The sequence below is a fragment of the Peromyscus eremicus genome, chromosome 9 (genome assembly GCF_949786415.1).
Source record: "Peromyscus eremicus chromosome 9, PerEre_H2_v1, whole genome shotgun sequence".
Classification (NCBI taxonomy): Eukaryota; Metazoa; Chordata; class Mammalia; order Rodentia; family Cricetidae; genus Peromyscus; species Peromyscus eremicus.
Window position 1 is genome coordinate 48,749,066 of NC_081425.1, and position 18,709 is coordinate 48,767,774.

Here is an 18,709-nt window from a genome sequence, read left to right on the forward strand (position 1 = left end):
GGGTGGTTATGCAAGCAATCAGTTTAACAGAAGCTAAGATAAATTAGCTGGGACATCTTGACCTTGGATTCCTAGGATAGAGTTGTGTAATTTACAATGGGATTGTCCACCAAGTCGATAAAATTCCAGTTAAACCTAAAATGGTTTCAGCGAGAACACAAGATGGAGGAACCTCTGTAGTGTCTTGCCCTGTCACAAGTCAAGAGAAGATCTGAAGGTAAAATAGAAGCTAGGGAGGACTGGGTAGGGAGAGTAAAAAGAGAGGTTACATTTGCTCAGTACACAGATGTAGTGTGGAAATACCACACAGAAACCCATTAATATGAATTAGTAGATATCACTGATGCAACTGGTAGATACGAGTTATTTTTTAAGGCTGAAGTTGCTTTACCCAAAAGATTCTTTTCACAGCAAAAATGTTCGTAACCTATATTTATTCAAGGGTCTTAGAAACTGGAGTGGACGGCACAGGACAGCAGGGTGAGAAGCAGAAGAGAAACGGAGTTGGCTTTGCCATAAAGAAGAAAATGAAAAATGTCCACCAAGTGCAACAGAGTTTCGCCTTTGACCTCTGTGCTTCTTCCTTCACTGGGCTGGTAAGAGTGGCAGGGTGAAGAGAGAATGTACGTTCTTCGGGGGGAAGACTTTAACTTTCCTGGTCATTGAAGTGTTGTCCTCTTCATCTTCTGGTGCCCAGGGCCACAGCCTTCCCAGCTGTGTCTTACTGCTGACTTAAAAATCACTAACAGCATACGGAGGCAGATGTAGACCCACAGCCAGGTGTTAAGCAGATTTCGGGAATCCTGCGGAGGAGGAGGAGAAAGAGGTGTAGGAGCCAGAAGTGTCAAGGACAACCACAGGAAGGCTCATATACACAATCAACTAACCTGGGCTCCTAGGGGCTCACAGAGACTGAACCAACAACCAGGGAGCCTGCATGGGACTGACTTAGGCATTCTGCATAGATGTTACAGTCGTGTAGCTTGGTCCTCTTGTGGGACTCCTAACAGTAGGAACAGAGGCTATCTCTGACTCATCTCTGACTCTTTTGTTTTCCCCCCTTCGGTTTTTTTGAGACAGGCTTTCTCTGTATAACAGCCCTGGCTGTCCTGGAACTCACAAAGATCCGCTGATATCTGCCTCCTGAGTGCTGGGACTAAGGGACTCTTTTACAGGCTCTTGGGACCCCACTCCTCATACTGGATTGCCTTGCCCAGCCTTAATACATGGAGAGGTGCTTAATCTTACTGCAACTTGATAGGCCATGTTTTGTTACTCATGGGAGACCTGCCCTTTCCTGGAGGAGGAGGGTGCTAGGGGTTGGGAGGGGTGTGGGGGATGGGAGGGAGGGATTGGGAGGGGAGGATTGGAGAGAGGCTGCAGCCAGGATGTAAAATAAACAGATGAAATTAAAAAAAAAAAAAAAAAATGACCAATAGTACAAAGTGCCGTGGAGAAAACTGAAACAACCCTCCTCACTCCAAACCTTTCCCGAGGGCCGACATGAATAACAGGGGCCTGCTGGACAGGTAGTTCAGTTCTTATATATATTTTCTTAGTAGTTCTCCAACCCTGCATTTTACAGAGGGAAAGTGGAAGCTGAGAAACAATATGTAAGTCATCCAGTATCTCACATTCTATTTAGCTGTTCCCAACTCTGGTGGTAGGATGAGAATTGGAATACAGTTGAGATTCATAACTCTTCCATCATTTTATTTAACCCCTCTTCTCTCTCTCTCTCTCTCTCTCTCTCTCTCTCTCTCTCTCTCTCTCTCTTATAAGATGGAGTTTCTCTATGTAGTCCTGGTGGTCCTAGAACTTATACTTACTATGTAGGCCTCTAACTCACAGAGATCCACCTGCATCTTCTGGGATTAAAGGCAAGCATCACCACACCCAGCATCTCACTTGTCATTTTTTTTTAACCTCTTACCTTTCATTCCATTTAATTAGTCAATCAATTGATTGTATTAATCTCTACTTTCTAAAGGAATATATGTTAGCAAAGGACGGGTTTTAAGTTGCAAATAAATGCATGGGCTTTGAACTGAAAGAAGTTAAACTTTGACTTTCAAAAACCAAAGCTCAGAAGAATTCATGAGAAGTTCATGCCACAGAAAAACAATTGAAAGTTCTATAGAGAGAAAAAGACCAAAAATAAAAACCAGAATTCCCACACTTTATTTCAATCAGACCTTGACTGCTTGGAGCCTGACCCAGTGACCTGTATTGTCTTCTTGTGAGGTAAAAAGTCTGAGCTCACCTCCCAGTTTTGAAACCCCACCAATCCCTGAGCTCTGAGCTCACCCCAAGCTCAGGACTTGAAATCCTACCAATCCCCACCCTGGAAATCTCTACCATGGAAAACTATGTCCCTAAGAAACCCTATATAAGCCTGCCTCCCACTCAGTTCTCTGCTGCTTCTCGCCTGAGCAGAGGAGCCACCCCCTTGTGGTTTTTCCCAATAAATCTCTTGTATGAGTTTTGTTTTGCAGTGTGACTTTGTGGTAATTCCTTGGCTCCCGACTGCCAGGATACCTTCCCTTCAGAGCTGGAACACTTACACTTACAGCAACAAGTATAGCCTCACCCCAAATGGCCACACACAGGAAAGGCAAATGACATTATAAAATGTATAAGAGCTGGGCACGGGGGTGCACACCTTTAATCATGACACTCCTATCTGTGAGTTCAAGGCCAGCCTGGTCTGTGAAGAGAGTTCTAGGACAGCCAGGGCTAGAAAGACTTTGTGTCAAAAAATGAAATAAAATTTATAAGACAGTGATCGGCCCACTTAAAACCACGCCATTTCTTTTAACTGCCATAAAAGGACACCATACCCTCTTGGAGAGGGAGTTGATTTTCTCTCTGAGAATTCTCTCATTTTGCTTTTATCCATAGAGCCCCTCCCCACTCCCTCGAGGTATCCAGTGTTTTTCTTAATCACACTCTACTTTATCATTGCTGTTTTTGGCACAGGGCCTCTCACTGAACTGCGAGCTTGAAGATTTGGCTGGGCTGGCTAGCCAACAAGCCCCAGGAAACCTGTCTCAGCACTGGGATTATAGGTGTGGGAGCTGAACCTGGCTTTTTACCTCGGTGCTGGGGATCTGAAATCAGGTCTCATGCTTGTACAGCAAGCATTTTACCAACTGAGCAATTGTCCCAGCCCCTACTGGGTATATTCTTTCTATTTTTAAAAAAGTATTCATTATTTTATGTGTATGAGTATTTTGCCTTCATGTATGTCTGTGTACCACAGGCATGCCTGGTACCCAGAGGTCAGAAGAGGACATCAGTTTCTCCGAAACTGGAGTGACTAGAATGGTTGTGAGTCACCATGTGGATGCTGAGAAGCAACACAAGTCCTCTGCAAGAGCACCAAGTGCTTCTAACTGCTAAGCCATCTCTCCAATGTGTATAATCTTTTTAACGCATATATTCTTTTTAAAAATCTTTGTATCAATTCTGATCTGGCGAACACTTACCCCCATACTTGGAACTCCTCATTCCTGGAATGACATTTCAGTGGCCTGGCTGGGACCTCTCCTTAAAGCTCTTGGCCTCTTCTTTTTGTGGCCAACTGGCTCAGAAGCAACTAAAGACTTCTGGCTGGGACTGCTCTCCAGTAGGACCTGAAGGCCTCTGAGCTGGAATTCCAGACCACTTTGCCCCTCAGGTAAAAGCTAAGAAATGCCTTCCCGCCTATTGTAGAAAGCTTTACGTTCTATTTGCATCTGAAGGGCCCTGACCAAGGCCCAAGGCTTTAGTGGGACGCAGAAGACAACAGAAAAATGAAGTTAAAGTTAGTCTACCACAGTCTGTAAAGGCACGGGGCTACTTTTCTTCCTTCCGGAAGCACCCTCACTCTCAAACTGAAGGAGTGTTGCCAAGGGCAGCTCGTCCAGGGCAGGTGCACACAATCTCCGAGGACGCCCTCAGTCCTGCCTCCCCTCACTGTTTTCCCCTTCTGTGCTTCGGTGTCGGAGGAAACAGGACACGTGGCTATGGTGTTTGTGTGGGGCTGTAGTGTTCACATCTGCCATTTTCCTGATCCAAGATGCCCACATGTTTTCACTTTCTCCAGGATGGGAGGGTCCCCTATCCCTCAAAGCTAATCGCTGGCCAGTTTCAGTCTGTGGGTATCCCTTCCAGGCTGGTCTGGCCTGACCAGTTGGGCCAGTTTAGCTCATAGGCTGGGAGGCTGCTGCTTCTCTTGAGTATGTCTGCAAACAGTTCAATGAGACCAGGGCTTATCCAAGACACACAGAGAGATCTGATACTCTCTGGGACAGTTCCAGGGTAAGTGTTCCACCTCTGATAGGACCCCAAGAAGTGCCCCATCCTCTATTTCCTCTGACTCACCCCAACAATGTCCCCGCAATAAGCATGTACAAATTTGAGTCTCTGATTCTCAAAAAGAAAATTTATTTTCCTTCTAACAAAATTTGGCCTTCCTACTCTGCCAGGAGAAAGAACCGCGGCTTCCTAGTGGCACAGTCAGCAGTAATAGCCTACAGGTAGGCCTCTTGCATTCTGGTTGAGGAAAGGACTCGGACATTCCTCTGGCTAAGAGGTCCTATAGCTAGGGGAGAGAGGCCATAAGTGCCTCATCAGATTCTCTTTCGCTAGTCCCTCTCCACAATGTTGGAATTCCCGGCCACTCCCCCAGCTATATGACCACCCATGCGCAGTTCAGTGGCCAAGCAAGGGGCCTTACATCCTACGTAATCCGTGCACTGCGAGATCACATAATTTGCTCACAGCGTGATCACGAAATCTATGCGCATGTGTGACGCAGCTCCATCAGCCCATATGCGCATGTGCAGGGAATCCATAAGAAGCAAATCACAGATTCCTTCCCCTTCTTCTCCTCCTCGCCTTCTCTCTCTGCACATGTCTTCCACAGGCCTGGCCATGCTCTCTTCTGTCCCTCTCTTCTTCTAATAAAGCTCTGATAATGGGTTTTGTTGTGCTTGGTGGCCTTTCTCACACGGTAACAGTGCCGCTTAATGAATAACACAGCGCTGCCACATTAAAACCAACACACAACAGCCTTGATGGCCCTTCCTCTGTGTTCATGCAGCCCCTGTTTAACCTCTGACTTCTCTACAATAGTCACTCCTTTGCATACAAGCCCTGCTCCCCCCTCCTTCCCTCTCTCCACTCATGGAGCTTTCTCCAACATCTCCCCATCCTATCCAGGAGAACTCTCTCAGTCCCACACTCACTGGGAAACATCATACAGGGAATGCCAAAAATAAATAAAAGCCATTCCCTCTTCCCAGGAAAAACATCTGCTTTTCAAAGTGGCTAACCTTGCCGTACTCAAGATATTCCCTTCCCTGTGACCAGCCTGTTCCAAGGACAATCCAGACCAGGGTCATTTAGCCAGAATCCTGCTACCTTCATTAGAGAGTTCCAAAACGTTACTATGGCTTTTGACATAACCTGACATGATGCCTATGTCATCAGACCACCTGCTGCATGTCTGTGCAAAAGAGGAAAAGTCCCCAATCTGGTCTTTCAGGCACACCAGCAAAATAAGGGTCACACTCATAACCCAGATCCAGCCTGCTCGGGCTTCATTGCCATGATCAACACAGAGCCCTGCCGATCAGATCAGACCAGCAATGTAAGGATTAGTGGGAAAGGATTTGCTGAAACCATATGATTACATTTCTATTAGGGGGAATGAAAAGGGTCACTATCTAGCCTATTAACTTTAGCAAGTTACGGGATATCATGTGGGGATCTTCTGAAGACCCTGGCCACTTTCAGTCTGAATAGATGAAAGGATGCACAGTACACTCACCCAGAGAGTCCAGAGGGCCAAGCTGACCTGGCTGTACATTTCATAAGCTAAGTTTCCCTGAGTATTAGACAAAGGCTTCAAAAACCAGCCCAGAGCCCCCAGATTCCACTCTCTACTTTATCAAGCACAGCTTCTAAGATCTTTATTAACTAGGGAGGGACTTGAGGGCCAGAATTGTCAAATTGAGGAAGAAAGGGAGAAAGGGCGGGTGGAATAAACGGCAGTAGCGATTGCTTTCTCCTTGCCCAACTCACAAAACCGTGGATTTTCACCCAGAAAACCAACCCAGACTTGAGTAAAAGGACTCTTTCTTGCTGTCACTGTGGTCGACTGAGATAGCTGCGCTGGCTAACTTTATGTCAACTTGACCACAAGATAGAGTTATCTGAAAGGAGGGAAACTCAATTGAGAAAATGCCTCCATAAGATCTGGCTGAAAGGCATTTTCTTAATGAGCGATTGATGGGGGAGGGCCAAACCCATGGTGGGTGGTGCCATCCCTGGGCTGGTGGTCCTGGGCTCTATAAGAAAGCAGGCTGATCAAGCTACAGGGAGCAAGTCAGTAAGCAGCACCCCTCCATGGCCTCATCAGCTGCTGCCTCCAGGTTCCCACCCTGCTTGAGTTTCTGCCCTCACTGCTTCTGATGCATGAATGTTACATGCAACTGTGAGTGAAATCCACCCTTTCCTCCCCAAGTTGCTTTTGGTTGTGGGATTTCATTACAGCAATACTAACCCTAAGACAACAGTTAATCCAAGAGTGCCCAAGGCCATACATAGGGTTATTGAGCTTTCTCAATGGCCAACCATGCCCAGTCTGCAAAGTGGGAGCTCACTCAAAGTAATAATGAATTCCCTGCCCTGGCTTTCAAGAAAGTCCCTGCTTCTTTGGACAGGCCCTATAAAAACCTGTCCTTCCTTAATTTCCCCTTGGGAAGAGACCCCTTCAATATGTGGATGACATGTTAACTAACCTGCAGCCCAGACCCACTCCAGATCAAAGTACAGTTCTCTCTTCAAAAGTGAGCCTCATGTAGATGGGAGGTTTCTCCTTCAAAAGCCCCAATCTTGTACAAAAAGAGCCAGTCAATGGGATTTATATTAATTCCAGTCACAAGGAGCCTTTCCAGTAACCACGAGGATTTCATTTTGACTATGGGGACCCCAGCCAGAAAACAATGACAATGGACTCTCTTGTCATGCTGGGATTTTGCAGGAATTGGATTCCCCACTTTGGCCTTCGAGCTAAATCTCTCTATGAAGCCTTAAGGAGACCAGAAGGAGAGTGAGTAGGGTAAGCCCTGGAAATCACATGGTCCCTAGACTTCCTTGAACAGCAGAGAAATCTAAATTAAGCCTAGGGCTAAGTATGGCGGCTTACACGCCTCATCAGACTCTGAAACTCTTCCAGGGCCTCCCACTGAGTCACAGCTGGTAGAACAAGTGCCAGAGCTGCTCCTACAAACTCCAGGGCACATGGTAAGACCTGCCAGAGACTAAATATCATGACCTTACTGCCGGACCTGCCTGTGAGGCCTCTACAGAATTCCTGTGACCCCCCCAGTCCTGGACTGGATATGTGAGATTCTCCACTTTCCCACGGCAAGGCCATCACAGGTGGAAAGAGGCTTATGTGGCACGATAAGGTGTTAGTGACATCTGTGTCACGGAGGCCATAGGCTGGGGATGAAATTTACTGTTCACACAGATTTCCTCTGTGCTGTTCATGGGAAGCCATTCTGCAGAGGAAAGGACCTCTTCGCTGCTTCCAGATCAGGTGGTCATTCATTGCGAGACCCACCAGGAGGTCTCTGATGTTTCTCTGGGTAACAACCAGGTGGATCAACAGACCAAACCAATGGCTCCGCTTCCACCGAAGGCTGCCTTAGTTCCCAATCACACTCTCCCTCATCTACAATACACCCTCAAGAGATGGAACAGGCTTTAAATCAGGGCTTCACAGTAACCCTGCAGTATCGATCATCTCTTTTTATGGACACCCCCCCCCAACCACCACCCACCCCCACAAACAAGCTGTTGCTCCCTGGATGCTCATAATGGAAAACTCTGAACAATTTTCACCAGGCCACATTTGGGTTTCTGTTAGTTTGGTTTCTGTTGCTGTGATAAAACATGGACCAAGGGTAACTTAGAAGAGGAAAGGGTTTATTGGTTTACAGGTTACAGTCTACTATCAAGGGAAGTATATTAGTCAGGGTTCTCTAGAGTCACAGAACTTATGGAATAAATTCATATGAATTTATTGGAATGACTTACAGGCTGCAGTCCAACAATGGCTAGTTGTGAATAGAAAGTCCAAGAATCTAGTATCAGCTCAGTCCCATGAGGCTGGGTGTCTCAGCTGAGCTTCTTGGATCTCTAAGGAATGGATGAACTGATGGAGGTGAGGGCAAGCAGGCAAGGAACACCCTTCCTTCTTCCGCTGTCTTTATATAGTATTCCAACAGAAGGTGTGGCCCAGATTACGGGTGTGCCTTCCAGCCTCAAAGTCTGGATTAAAGATGTGTCCCATCCAGCCTCAAGATCCAGATCAAAGGCATGTTGTCTACCTGTCTCAAGATCTGGATCACAAGTGTGCCCTCCATTTCTAGATTAGAGTTCATTCCAGATACAGTCAATTGACTACTAGTCATAGCCATCACAGGAAGGCAAGGCCAGAACTGAAGCTGAGACCATGAAGGAGTGCTGGTTACAAGCTTGCTTGGCTACCTCTCTTACACAGCCCAGGACCACCTGCCCAGGGCTGGTTCTGTCCACACTGGGCTTGGCTCTCCCACGTCAACTAGCAATTAAGAAAATACCCCACAGACATGCCCACAGGACAGTCTGATGGAGGCACTTCCTCAACTGAGATTCCCTCTTCCCAGCTATGTCTAGGTTTGTGTCAAGTTGCCAATAACTACGACACCCTTCACATTCTAACTGAGCCTCTTTCACGGGCACAGGCATTCTTTAGACCTCTGCTCCATTTCCAAAGCTTTACCCACCTGTTGTCAGGCCCATCCTGAGAGGGTTCTCAGGCCTCCTCCCCATTTACAGCCAGCCCAGCGTAAGAGAACTGTGCCAGGGAAAATTGACAAATAGACTTCAACCATGGCCCCATACAAGGGACCGAGAACAACTGGTTCTAGTGGATGATGTCACCAGGGAGAGAAAGGCTTTTCCTACTAAAATAGAAACAGCCTCAGAGATAACCACCATCTTCACTGAGTATAATATTCTACACTTCATGCTCCTCTGTTCCCACCGGGCTGATTATGGCCAGGCTTTCATTTTTAATAACATTCAGGAACGAAGTGAGGCTTTCAGAATTAAAGATTATTTCCACATAGCTTGACATCCAACACCCTCAATCCTCCCAGAAGGTCAAAAAGACTAACCCAGCCCTTTAAGAAATCTCTCAGTAAACTGTTGAAACTCTGTGGTTTCAATGCACTTCATGAGTGTAGTCCTGCCTGATTTCTGTTCCAGTTTCTCCTCCTGTAGGACGGTATGTGTCTGTGTGTGTGTGGTATGCATATGTGTGTAGGTGTGCACACCCATGCTGAAGCATACGGACACCAGAGTGTGACGTCAGAATACTGGCCTCAATTGCTTTTTCACCTTAACTTTTGAAGATGAACTCTCTCACTGAACTAGGAGCTTACCATTTCAGTTAAACTGGCTAGCCAGTGAGCCCAAAGGATACTCCCGCCTCCACCTTCCAGTGCTGGGGTTACAGATGTAATCCTGTAATATGACTGTGTAATACCACTGTGCCCAGACCCTTACTGTGAATGCTGGAGAATCTGATTCCATGTCCCCAGGCCTTTCCTCACTGAGCCATCTCCCAACCCCACGTGGGAGGTCTTAGGGAGACAGACTTAGTGTCCTGAGTTAGTGTGAGGAGGAATCTTGACACTGCCAACCAGAGCAGCGGTGAGATTCCATTTTAACAAGACGCCTGTTGAATCAGCAGTCTGGCCATCCCAGAACCTCAGTGAACCAAACTTTTGGGATTACATGCTGACACTTGGCCAGCAGAATACCTCCAGACTTAGGGAAAGGAATTCTGAATCATTGTATTTGGCAAGCTGAGAATCTGGCTGGAGAAAGGCTGCAGGGAAACACAGACACAGGTTCCAGCATTTATAACCAGTCTCTGAGGGACCGCCCAGAGGTACAACCCATGTCTGTGACTCAACCCACGGAGGACCACTCACAGACACAAACATCCCATCCACGTCCCATCTTAGCAGAAGTTAGAACAGCACTTACAACCCAAGCCTGAGGAGGTTTCGTCAGCTTCTCTGGCCTGACTCAGGAAGGACTACTCACTGGAATGCCCAACTTCTGCAACCTAAAGTCAGAAAGGATCATGGGAACATAAGAGGCATCTAGGGCCCCAGAAGAAAGTCCTTGGAAAGCTAAAACTAGAACAGAAAGCAGGCAGGACTGTATTCAGAGTCCACATCTCCACCCAGTTCTCCTTTCACAGCCGTTGATCTTTAATTTAATACCCAGTGTCAGCTTAGTGGGTCGTTTCGTCCTGCTCTGTTTTCACCACTCCCCCACATATCTTCTCTTCTGTTTTTCTTTTCCTTTTGATGAGTGTTCCAGAGAGAACATTAGTTGTCCTGGTTTGTAGTCTGCATGTCTCAGCCTCTGAGGGCAGGGCTTGTTTTGAATTACTGGATTGCATTTTTTTCTATTTTTTTATTTTTTTTGGTTTTTCAAGACAGGGTTTCTCTGTATAGCTTTGACACCTTTCCTGGAACTCACTCTGTAGACCAAGCTGGGCTCGAACTCACAGAGATCCGCCTGCCTCTGCCTCCTGAGTGCTGGGATTAAAGGCGTGCGCCACCACCATCCGGCTGGATTACATTTCTTTAACCTTTCTTTTCATTCAACCTTTTACCAAAACCGTCTATTCTCCCTGTCTGCTCCCTTTTCTATTTACTTTTCTCCCCTCTGTCTTTTCTCTGTAACTCCTTACTAGTTGTTGGTCTTACTCTGCTTTATTTCCTTTCCATTTACACCCATAGTAACTAATATATTAGTTCATACAATACAGTGTTCCTTTATTTCTTGGCATTTAGGAAATATTTTTTTATTTGATTATTACTGTATTCTCATAGTGGGCCTACCCACTGAAAGAGTTTGGTTTTGCACACAGTATTCTATCATCACAGAGTACTAAGTACTAAGAGTACTAACGTGAGTCTAGCAGAGGAAAATGGCACCTCGAATCTAACATAACCTAGTTTCTCACATTTCCACCGCAAGAATAAGGGTGATTTAAAAAGCTCAACAACTGGCTTAACTTCAAATGCACAAGAAAGATGAAAAACCGAGGTAACACAACTCTCCAAAAATTATTATCCAAATAGGAATGGCTTCCAGTGCCACAAATTCAATGAAACCCCAGACAAAGTATTCAAATGACTATAAGAATGCTCAAAGACCTCAGAGAAATCACAAATTCCGGAATGAATTGGCAGGAGAACATAAGTAAACAGACTAAAGAAGCAAGTCAATAAATGACATAAAAGTGGAATTCAATAAATAGAAATACAGAAAAAAAAAAGAACCAAACTGCATGTTGGAAATGAAAATTTCAATAATTCAAATAAAAACTTCAATGGAAAGCCTCACCTACAGATGGAATCAAGAAGAGGGCAGAGTATCAGGCCTCGAAGACAAGGCAGAGGAACTGCATCACTACAATAAGGACGATAATAAATTAATAAGAAAGTGTGAAGAGAGGCCGGAGAGATGGCTCAGGGGTCAAGAGCACTGGCTGCTCTTCCAGAGGACCCGGGTTCCATTCCCAGCATCCACATGGCAGCTCACGACTGTCTGTAACTCTAGTTCAAGGGGAGTTTGTGCCTTTTCTGGCCTCATCAGGCACCAAGCATAGACATGGGCACCAACATACCTGCAGGCAAAACACTCATACACATAAGATAAAATGATATTATTTTACTTATTTGAGGCAAGATCTCTCTATGTAGTCCTGGCTATCCTGGAACTTGCTATGTAGACCAGGTTGGCTTCAAATTCATGGAGCCTGGCTTGCCTCTGTCTCCTAAATGTTGAGGTTAAAGGCATGCACCACCATACCTGGCCAAATAATGTGTTTCTAAAAGAGAAAAAGTTTATTTTTTAAAAAATTATGAAGAAAACATTTAAGACCTATATCAATCTATAAAAAGATTAATAATACCAATCATGAGCATAGAAGAATTTAATGCTAATAACATAGTTAAAAAAAAGTTTAGGGCCTGGAGAGATAGCTCAATGGTTAAGAGCACTGGCTGCTCTTCCAGACGACCTGTATTTAATTCCCAGTACTCACATGGCAGCTCACAACTGTCAGTTAACTTTCAGTTCCAGGGGATCCAATGTCCTCTTCTGGCCTCTGGAGGCACCAGGCACACACATGGTACATACATGCAGGCAAAACACCCCTAGACATAAGATAAAATTAAAAATTAGGTTTTTTGTTTTGTTTTGTTTTTCAGGACAGGGTTTCTCTGTATAACCCTGGTTGTCCTGAAACTCACTTTGTAGGCCAGGCTGACCTAGAACTTGGACATCCTCCTGCCTCTGCCTCCCAAGTGCTGGTGTGCACCACCACCATCTGGCTAATAAATTTTTTTTAAAGAAAAATGTAAATAAAATAATCACAGAAAATTTCCCAAATCTAGGCAAAGAGATGCCTGCCTAGGTACAGGATACACTTAGATTATCAAATAGGCAAGACCAGAAAAGAACCTACCAAAATAGTATTATACTTAAAAAACCAAGTATACATAATAAAGAGATTCATATTTTAAAAATGGATACAAAAAAGAAAGGCAAATGTTAAAGCATCCTGATTTGAAGATTTGATTGTATACATGAAATAAAAGAAAAAAACCTCCACCAGTGTGCTAGCTAATTTTATTAATTTTATGTCAATTTGACACAGGCTAGAGCCATCTGAGAGGAGGGAACCCCCATTGAGAAAATGCCTCCATAAGACTGAGCTGTAAGCAAGCCTACAGGGCATTTTCTTATTAGTGATTGATGGGAAGGCCCCAGACCATTGTGGATGGTTCCACCTCTGAGCTGGTAGTCCTAGGTTCTGTAAGAAAACAGGGTGAGCAAGCCATGAGAGCAAGTCAGTAAGCAGCCCCCCTCTATGGCCTCTGCATCAACTCCTGCCTCCAGGTTCCTGCCCTGTTTGAGTTCCTGTCCTGACTTCCTTTAATGATAGACTACAATGTGGAAGTGTAAGCAAAATAAACCCTTTTGTCTCCAATTTGCTTTTGGTCATAGTGTTTCATCACAGCAGTAGAAACCCTAATTAGGACACCCAGAAAACACTTAGAACTGATAGACACTTTAGCAAAGTGAGAGGATACAAAACTAGAATATAAAAATCAGTAGCTTTCTTGCATATCATTAACCGATGTGCTGAGGGAGAAATCGGGGAAACAATTACACTCACAATTGCCAACTACATAACACAAAAATAAAATACCTTAGAATGAACCTAACTAAAGAAGAGAAAGACCTCCCATGCTCAGGGGATGGGAAAATTAATATTACAAAAATGGCTATGCTACTAAATCTAGTCTTCAATGAAATCTTTAATATCCAATGAAATCTCCACCAAAAGTTCCAGTGTCGTTCTTACCCCAACACAGAAAAACAATCCTAAAATTCAGGTATCGGGGAGTCTGCTGTGAGGCTGTGTCTCCTAGCAACTACAGAAGTTCACCAGTATGTCTCTCCAACATGACTGAACAAGGAGGATACCAATGGACATGCCAAACTGGGTGAGGAAACACCCACAAGGCCTCAGCCCTACACAAGGAACTCCAGGCAACTGAGGAAAGCTGGGAGCAGGAGAGGTGGACTTCTCCAAGGAACAGCACACCAGCAGGCTGTCCAGTGCCGAATGGCCATCCCTGGAAACATAATGCAGGTAGGCATTACACAGACTGAACAGGCTATATTTAGGAATATGTATGTGTATGTGAATACACATATGCATGCAACAACAATTAGTAAAAAATGAGGCATGAATTTGAAGGACAGCAGAGAGGAGCATATGAGAGGATTTGGAAGGAAGAAAGAGAAGGGAGAAATGCAAAAAATATTTTTAAAAATTCATACAGAGCCGGGCATTGGTGACACACACCTTTAATCCCAGCGAGGTAGAGTTAGGTAGATCTCTGAGTTTGAAGGTAGCCTGGTCTACCAAGGAGCAAGTTCTAGGACAGCCAAGTCTACACAGAGAAACTATGTCTCAAAAAAAAAAAAAAAAAAAAAAACACACACCCCAAAATTATATCAGATCAAAAAAGACCTTAGATAGCCACAGCAATCCAGAACAAAAAGAATAACACTAAAGATATTGTCATACCTCATTTCCATACATTCCATAAAGCCATAATAACAAAAACAGAATTACATTAGCATAAAACAGATATGTAGATCAATGGAAATTAACAAAAAATGTAAACACACACACATCTACAGCCACCTGATTTTGTCAAAACGCCAAAAATATATGTTGGAGAAGAGAAAGCCTCTTCAACAAATACTAATGGCAAAACTGGATAGCCATGGGAAAGAATGAAACTGGGTCTTAATCTCTGACCATGTACAAAGACCAACTCCAAACGGATCAAAGTCCCCTAAGGCCTGAAATTCTGCAATTCTCCACAGGCTCCACTCCCCACTGCTGCTGTCCTTGGTGGTCATCTCATGGTACTGGCAACTCCAAAATGCTGAGGTCTTCTGCTGCACTTTCACCACTAGCCTCTCACAGGCTCTCCTCACGGCGCCAAGCCTCAACTTCTCTGCATGACCCCTTCAGTCCTGGGCATTTAACTACCACTGAGGCTGCACCTTCACCAGTGACCTCTCCTGGTCTAACACAGTGCCAAGGCTCAGCTCACCACCTGGGTGACTCTTACACTACCAAGTTCGACTGCCAGTGCAAAATACAATCTTGTCCATGTCTGGAACACAGCTCCTGTGTGCTGACTCTCAGGAAACACTTCCCAGAAGATTTCACCTCCACAACGCTGCTCTCTTCTTAGTGACCGCTAATTTCTTAGCTCCAGCTGACCAGCATTGAGTGGTTTCACTTTAGTAGTTCTGGTATCTTGTTAATCACAACTGATTCTTCAGCCTCAGCTAACCAGAATCTTAAGGCCCAATAGAGTCTTTAAACTTCCCACTGAAACTTCACAAGACAAGCCTCCATCTTCTGCACTGCCTTCAACATTCTTATCTTCCAAGCTCCTACAGAACAGCTCACTGAGCTCTCAACACTCAGTGGCTTTTCTTGCAAATTCCAAAGTCCTTCCACAATTCTCCCTCAAACAGCATGGTCAGGATTATCACAGCAATAACCCGCTTCTGGTACCAACTAGTCTTAGGGTTTTGATTGCTGCAATGAAATATCATGACTGAAAAGCAAGTTGGGGAGGAAAGGGTTTGTTTGGCTCACACTTCCATATCACTGTTCTTCATCAAAGGAAGTCAGAACAGGTACTCAAGCAGGACAGGAACCTGGAGGCAGGAGGTGATGTGGAGGCCATGAAGGGGCACTGCTTACTGCCTTGCTTATCATGGCTTTCTCAGCCTCCAGCCCAGGGAAGGCACAACACACAATGGGTTAGGGCCTCCCCCATCAATCACTAATTAAGAAAATGCCCTACAGCAGTGGTTTTCAATCTGTGGCTCTCAACCCCTTCTGGGGTAGCATGACCCTTTCACAGGGGTCATGTATCAGATATCCTGCATATCAGATATTTACATTACAATTCATAACAGTAGCAAAACTATAGTTACGAAGTAGCAACAAAAATAATTTTATGGTTGGGGGTCACCACAACATGAGGAACTGTATTAAATGGTCACAGCGTTAGGAAGGTTGAGAACCACTGCCCTACAGGCTTGCCTACAGCCTGATCTTATGGAGGCATTTTCTTAATTGAGGTTCCCTCCTCTCAGATGATTTTAGCTGTGTCAAGTTGACATAAAACGATACAGTACAATTGATCCCTTGTCAACTTGACATACAAGCATATCACTGTTAAGCCACAACATTTCCTTTCTCATTCACCACCAAGATCTCACATTAAAAGCATAAATAACTTTAAAAGTCCCACAGCCCTTACAATTTGAACACACTAAAAATTTAGTCCCTTTTTCAGTCTCTTTAAAAAAATCCAAAATCTTTTTTAAAAGTTCAAAATCTCTCTACTGTGGGCTCCCATAAAAATCAAAATTAAGTTAAATACTTTCTTACTTCAAGAGGGAAGAACCAGTGGACAGTCACAATCAGATCAAAGCAAAGCCAAACTCCCAAACAGTGTAAATAACAAAATGTCCAATGTCTGGGATCCACAATCTCCTGGGCTTCTTGAAGGGCCTTAGATCACTTCTACACCTCCACCTTCTTTCCGAAATAGCAATATCTCTGACAGATGATTAGTATCTAATCTATAGAGAATTCAAAACTAAACAGTAAGAAATGGAGCAATCCAATCAGAAAGAGGGCTGGTAAAATAAGCAGATAGTTCTCAAAAGATGAAATACAAGTGTTCAATATACATATTAAAATTAACATTCAGTTTCACAAACTATCATAGAAATGCAAATCAAAAGTACATTGAGATTCATATTCTGCTCCACCTGAATGTCAGTCATTAAGAAAACCTATGGTGGGTGTCTTAGTTACTGCTTATAGCTGTGAAGAGATACCATGACCAAGGCAACTCCTATAAAGGAAAGCATTTAACTGGGGACTTGCAGTTTCAGAGGCTTAGTCCATGATCATCACGGCAGGGAGCATGGGTGTATTTATGACACTGGAGCAGTAGCTGAGAGCTACATCCTGATCCACAGGCGGGGGGGCAGGCGGGGAGTGTGGGAGTGTGTGTGTGTGTGTGTGTGTGTGTGTGTGTGTGTGTGTGTGTGTGTGTATGATGAGCTTTTGAAACCTCAAAGCCCAACCCTAGTGATACACTTCCTCCAACAAGGATCCTCCTTATTGGAATCCCACAACACCTCCTAATCCTTCTAATCCTTTCAAAGAGTTTCATTCCCCAGTGACTAAGCACTCAAATATACGAGCCTGTGGGGGCCATTCTTGTTCAAACCACCACAGTGAAGTGTCGGAACACAATCCAAGAATGGAGCTCTGTGAGAAGTCTGAGTGATTGTGAGAAAACTCCAAGAAAACAAGGTGAGTCTTATGACCTCAGTTGCTTAAAAAAAAAAAAAAGGAATTGTTCTTGGAATGTGTTTCATGCTCCTCCCAGGTGTTGTGGATAGGAGTGAATCTACTTCAGATGACTCACTACTGCCTGCTGCTGTTACTTTTTTTTTTTTAAGATTTATTTATTTATTATGTATACAGAAGAGGGCGCCAGATCTCATTACAGATGGTCGTGAGCCACCGTGTGGGTGCTGGGAATTGAACTCAGGACCTCTGGAAGAGCAGTCGTGCTCTTAACCTCTGAGCCATCCCTCCAGCCCTGCTGCTGTTACTTAATCCAATGTTTTACACCTCTACAGAAAAACATGTTTTTGCCATCTGCGGCTTGTCAGTCACATGCAGCTTGTCCTTGTGGTTGTACACTCTACTTATATGACTCTTCTTAACCCTCAGAGTACACATTGACGCTCTGAATACAGTTGGCTATTGCAGGAGACTTGAGTCCACCTCATCTATCGGCTCCATTCCCCCAGGTCCCACCGCCTCTAGAGCAGTGACAGCAGGGTACCAACGTTAAAGTTTGCAAAGCAAGATTTTTTTCCCACAGAGCATCACCCCAGTCGCCTTTTTGCCTTCAAACAGCACTCACATAACCACTAAGCAATGGGAGCGGCCACTGCCGTTCTGATACATACGACTTTTGTCGTTAAGTGGGACCTCACTTTTCCCTGTCATCTCTGGTCTTTCAAAACCTGGCTTACCAAATCCCTCACAACTACCCCACCTTCGAGCAACCTCTGTGCATAGCTGAACACTTTCCTGGTATGCGGCCAAACGGATTCAATCCATGAGGCCCCTCAGACCCTTCTATTACCGCCAACTTCAGCAGCCTATTGACAGGCCACTTTTTATGACTGGATTAGTAACCTTAAGAGGACACGCTACAACTTTCTATGTGGCTCCAACTTTTAGTCTTTGCAAACAAGGCATAGGACTGCCAAGCTGGATGTCCAGATTTCCCATCTTCTACCATGTTCACAGTCTGGGCTCCTTTCTAAAAAAGGCACTCTTACCTCCAAGCCCTCACGTCACAAAACAAAAATTCCAGGATTGTCTGAAATTCCCCCATTTTGGAGTGCTAACCGCGAACAACCTGTTGTTGCAACAGGCATCATTAGGCTGGTCTAGTCTCAGAGGACTCCTTTGACTTATGGGGATATCAGAAATACCTCTCTTGCACAATATCTGGAAGGTCACAGCGGCATCTGTAGAGGCACAACAACACAGTCCTAGCTCCTTAGCAGGAGTAACCTTCTAATACCGCAGGTTCCCAGACAGCCTGAATGCAGGAGCAGGAGCCACACAAGTTCCTTTAGTGACATCTGTGCTGCTAGATCAGGACTCACAGAAAGGTAGAAAGAAAAAATATCTCAAAATAACCCAAACCCCCAAGAGCCTAAATTAAAGTTTAGTGCAGAGCTCTGGATGGGACAGATCCTAGACATCTCGTCAAGTTGGGTCTAGAAGACTGATTAGCTCCTACAGGCCCTTTCTTGCTTTTTAAAAGTGCATCTCTGTATCTCTGGCCCCTGCTTGCTTAATCTTCTGTTATAATTGTTATCTTATGGGTTGTGATTAGAGGGTATTAAGCTCCAAATGTTACTCTCC

At 44.7% G+C, this 18,709-nt stretch overlaps 1 long non-coding RNA gene across 1 annotated transcript; it reads right to left on the reverse strand.

The window, feature by feature from the left end:
- Nucleotides 1-417: 417 nt before the first annotated feature.
- Nucleotides 418-12,286, reverse strand: LOC131919232 (uncharacterized). The gene is made up of 2 exons (XR_009381196.1): nucleotides 12,173-12,286; nucleotides 418-803 (listed from the first exon to the last, which is right to left on the reverse strand). It is a non-coding gene; the product is annotated as an uncharacterized LOC131919232 (long non-coding RNA).
- Nucleotides 12,287-18,709: the final 6,423 nt, after the last annotated feature.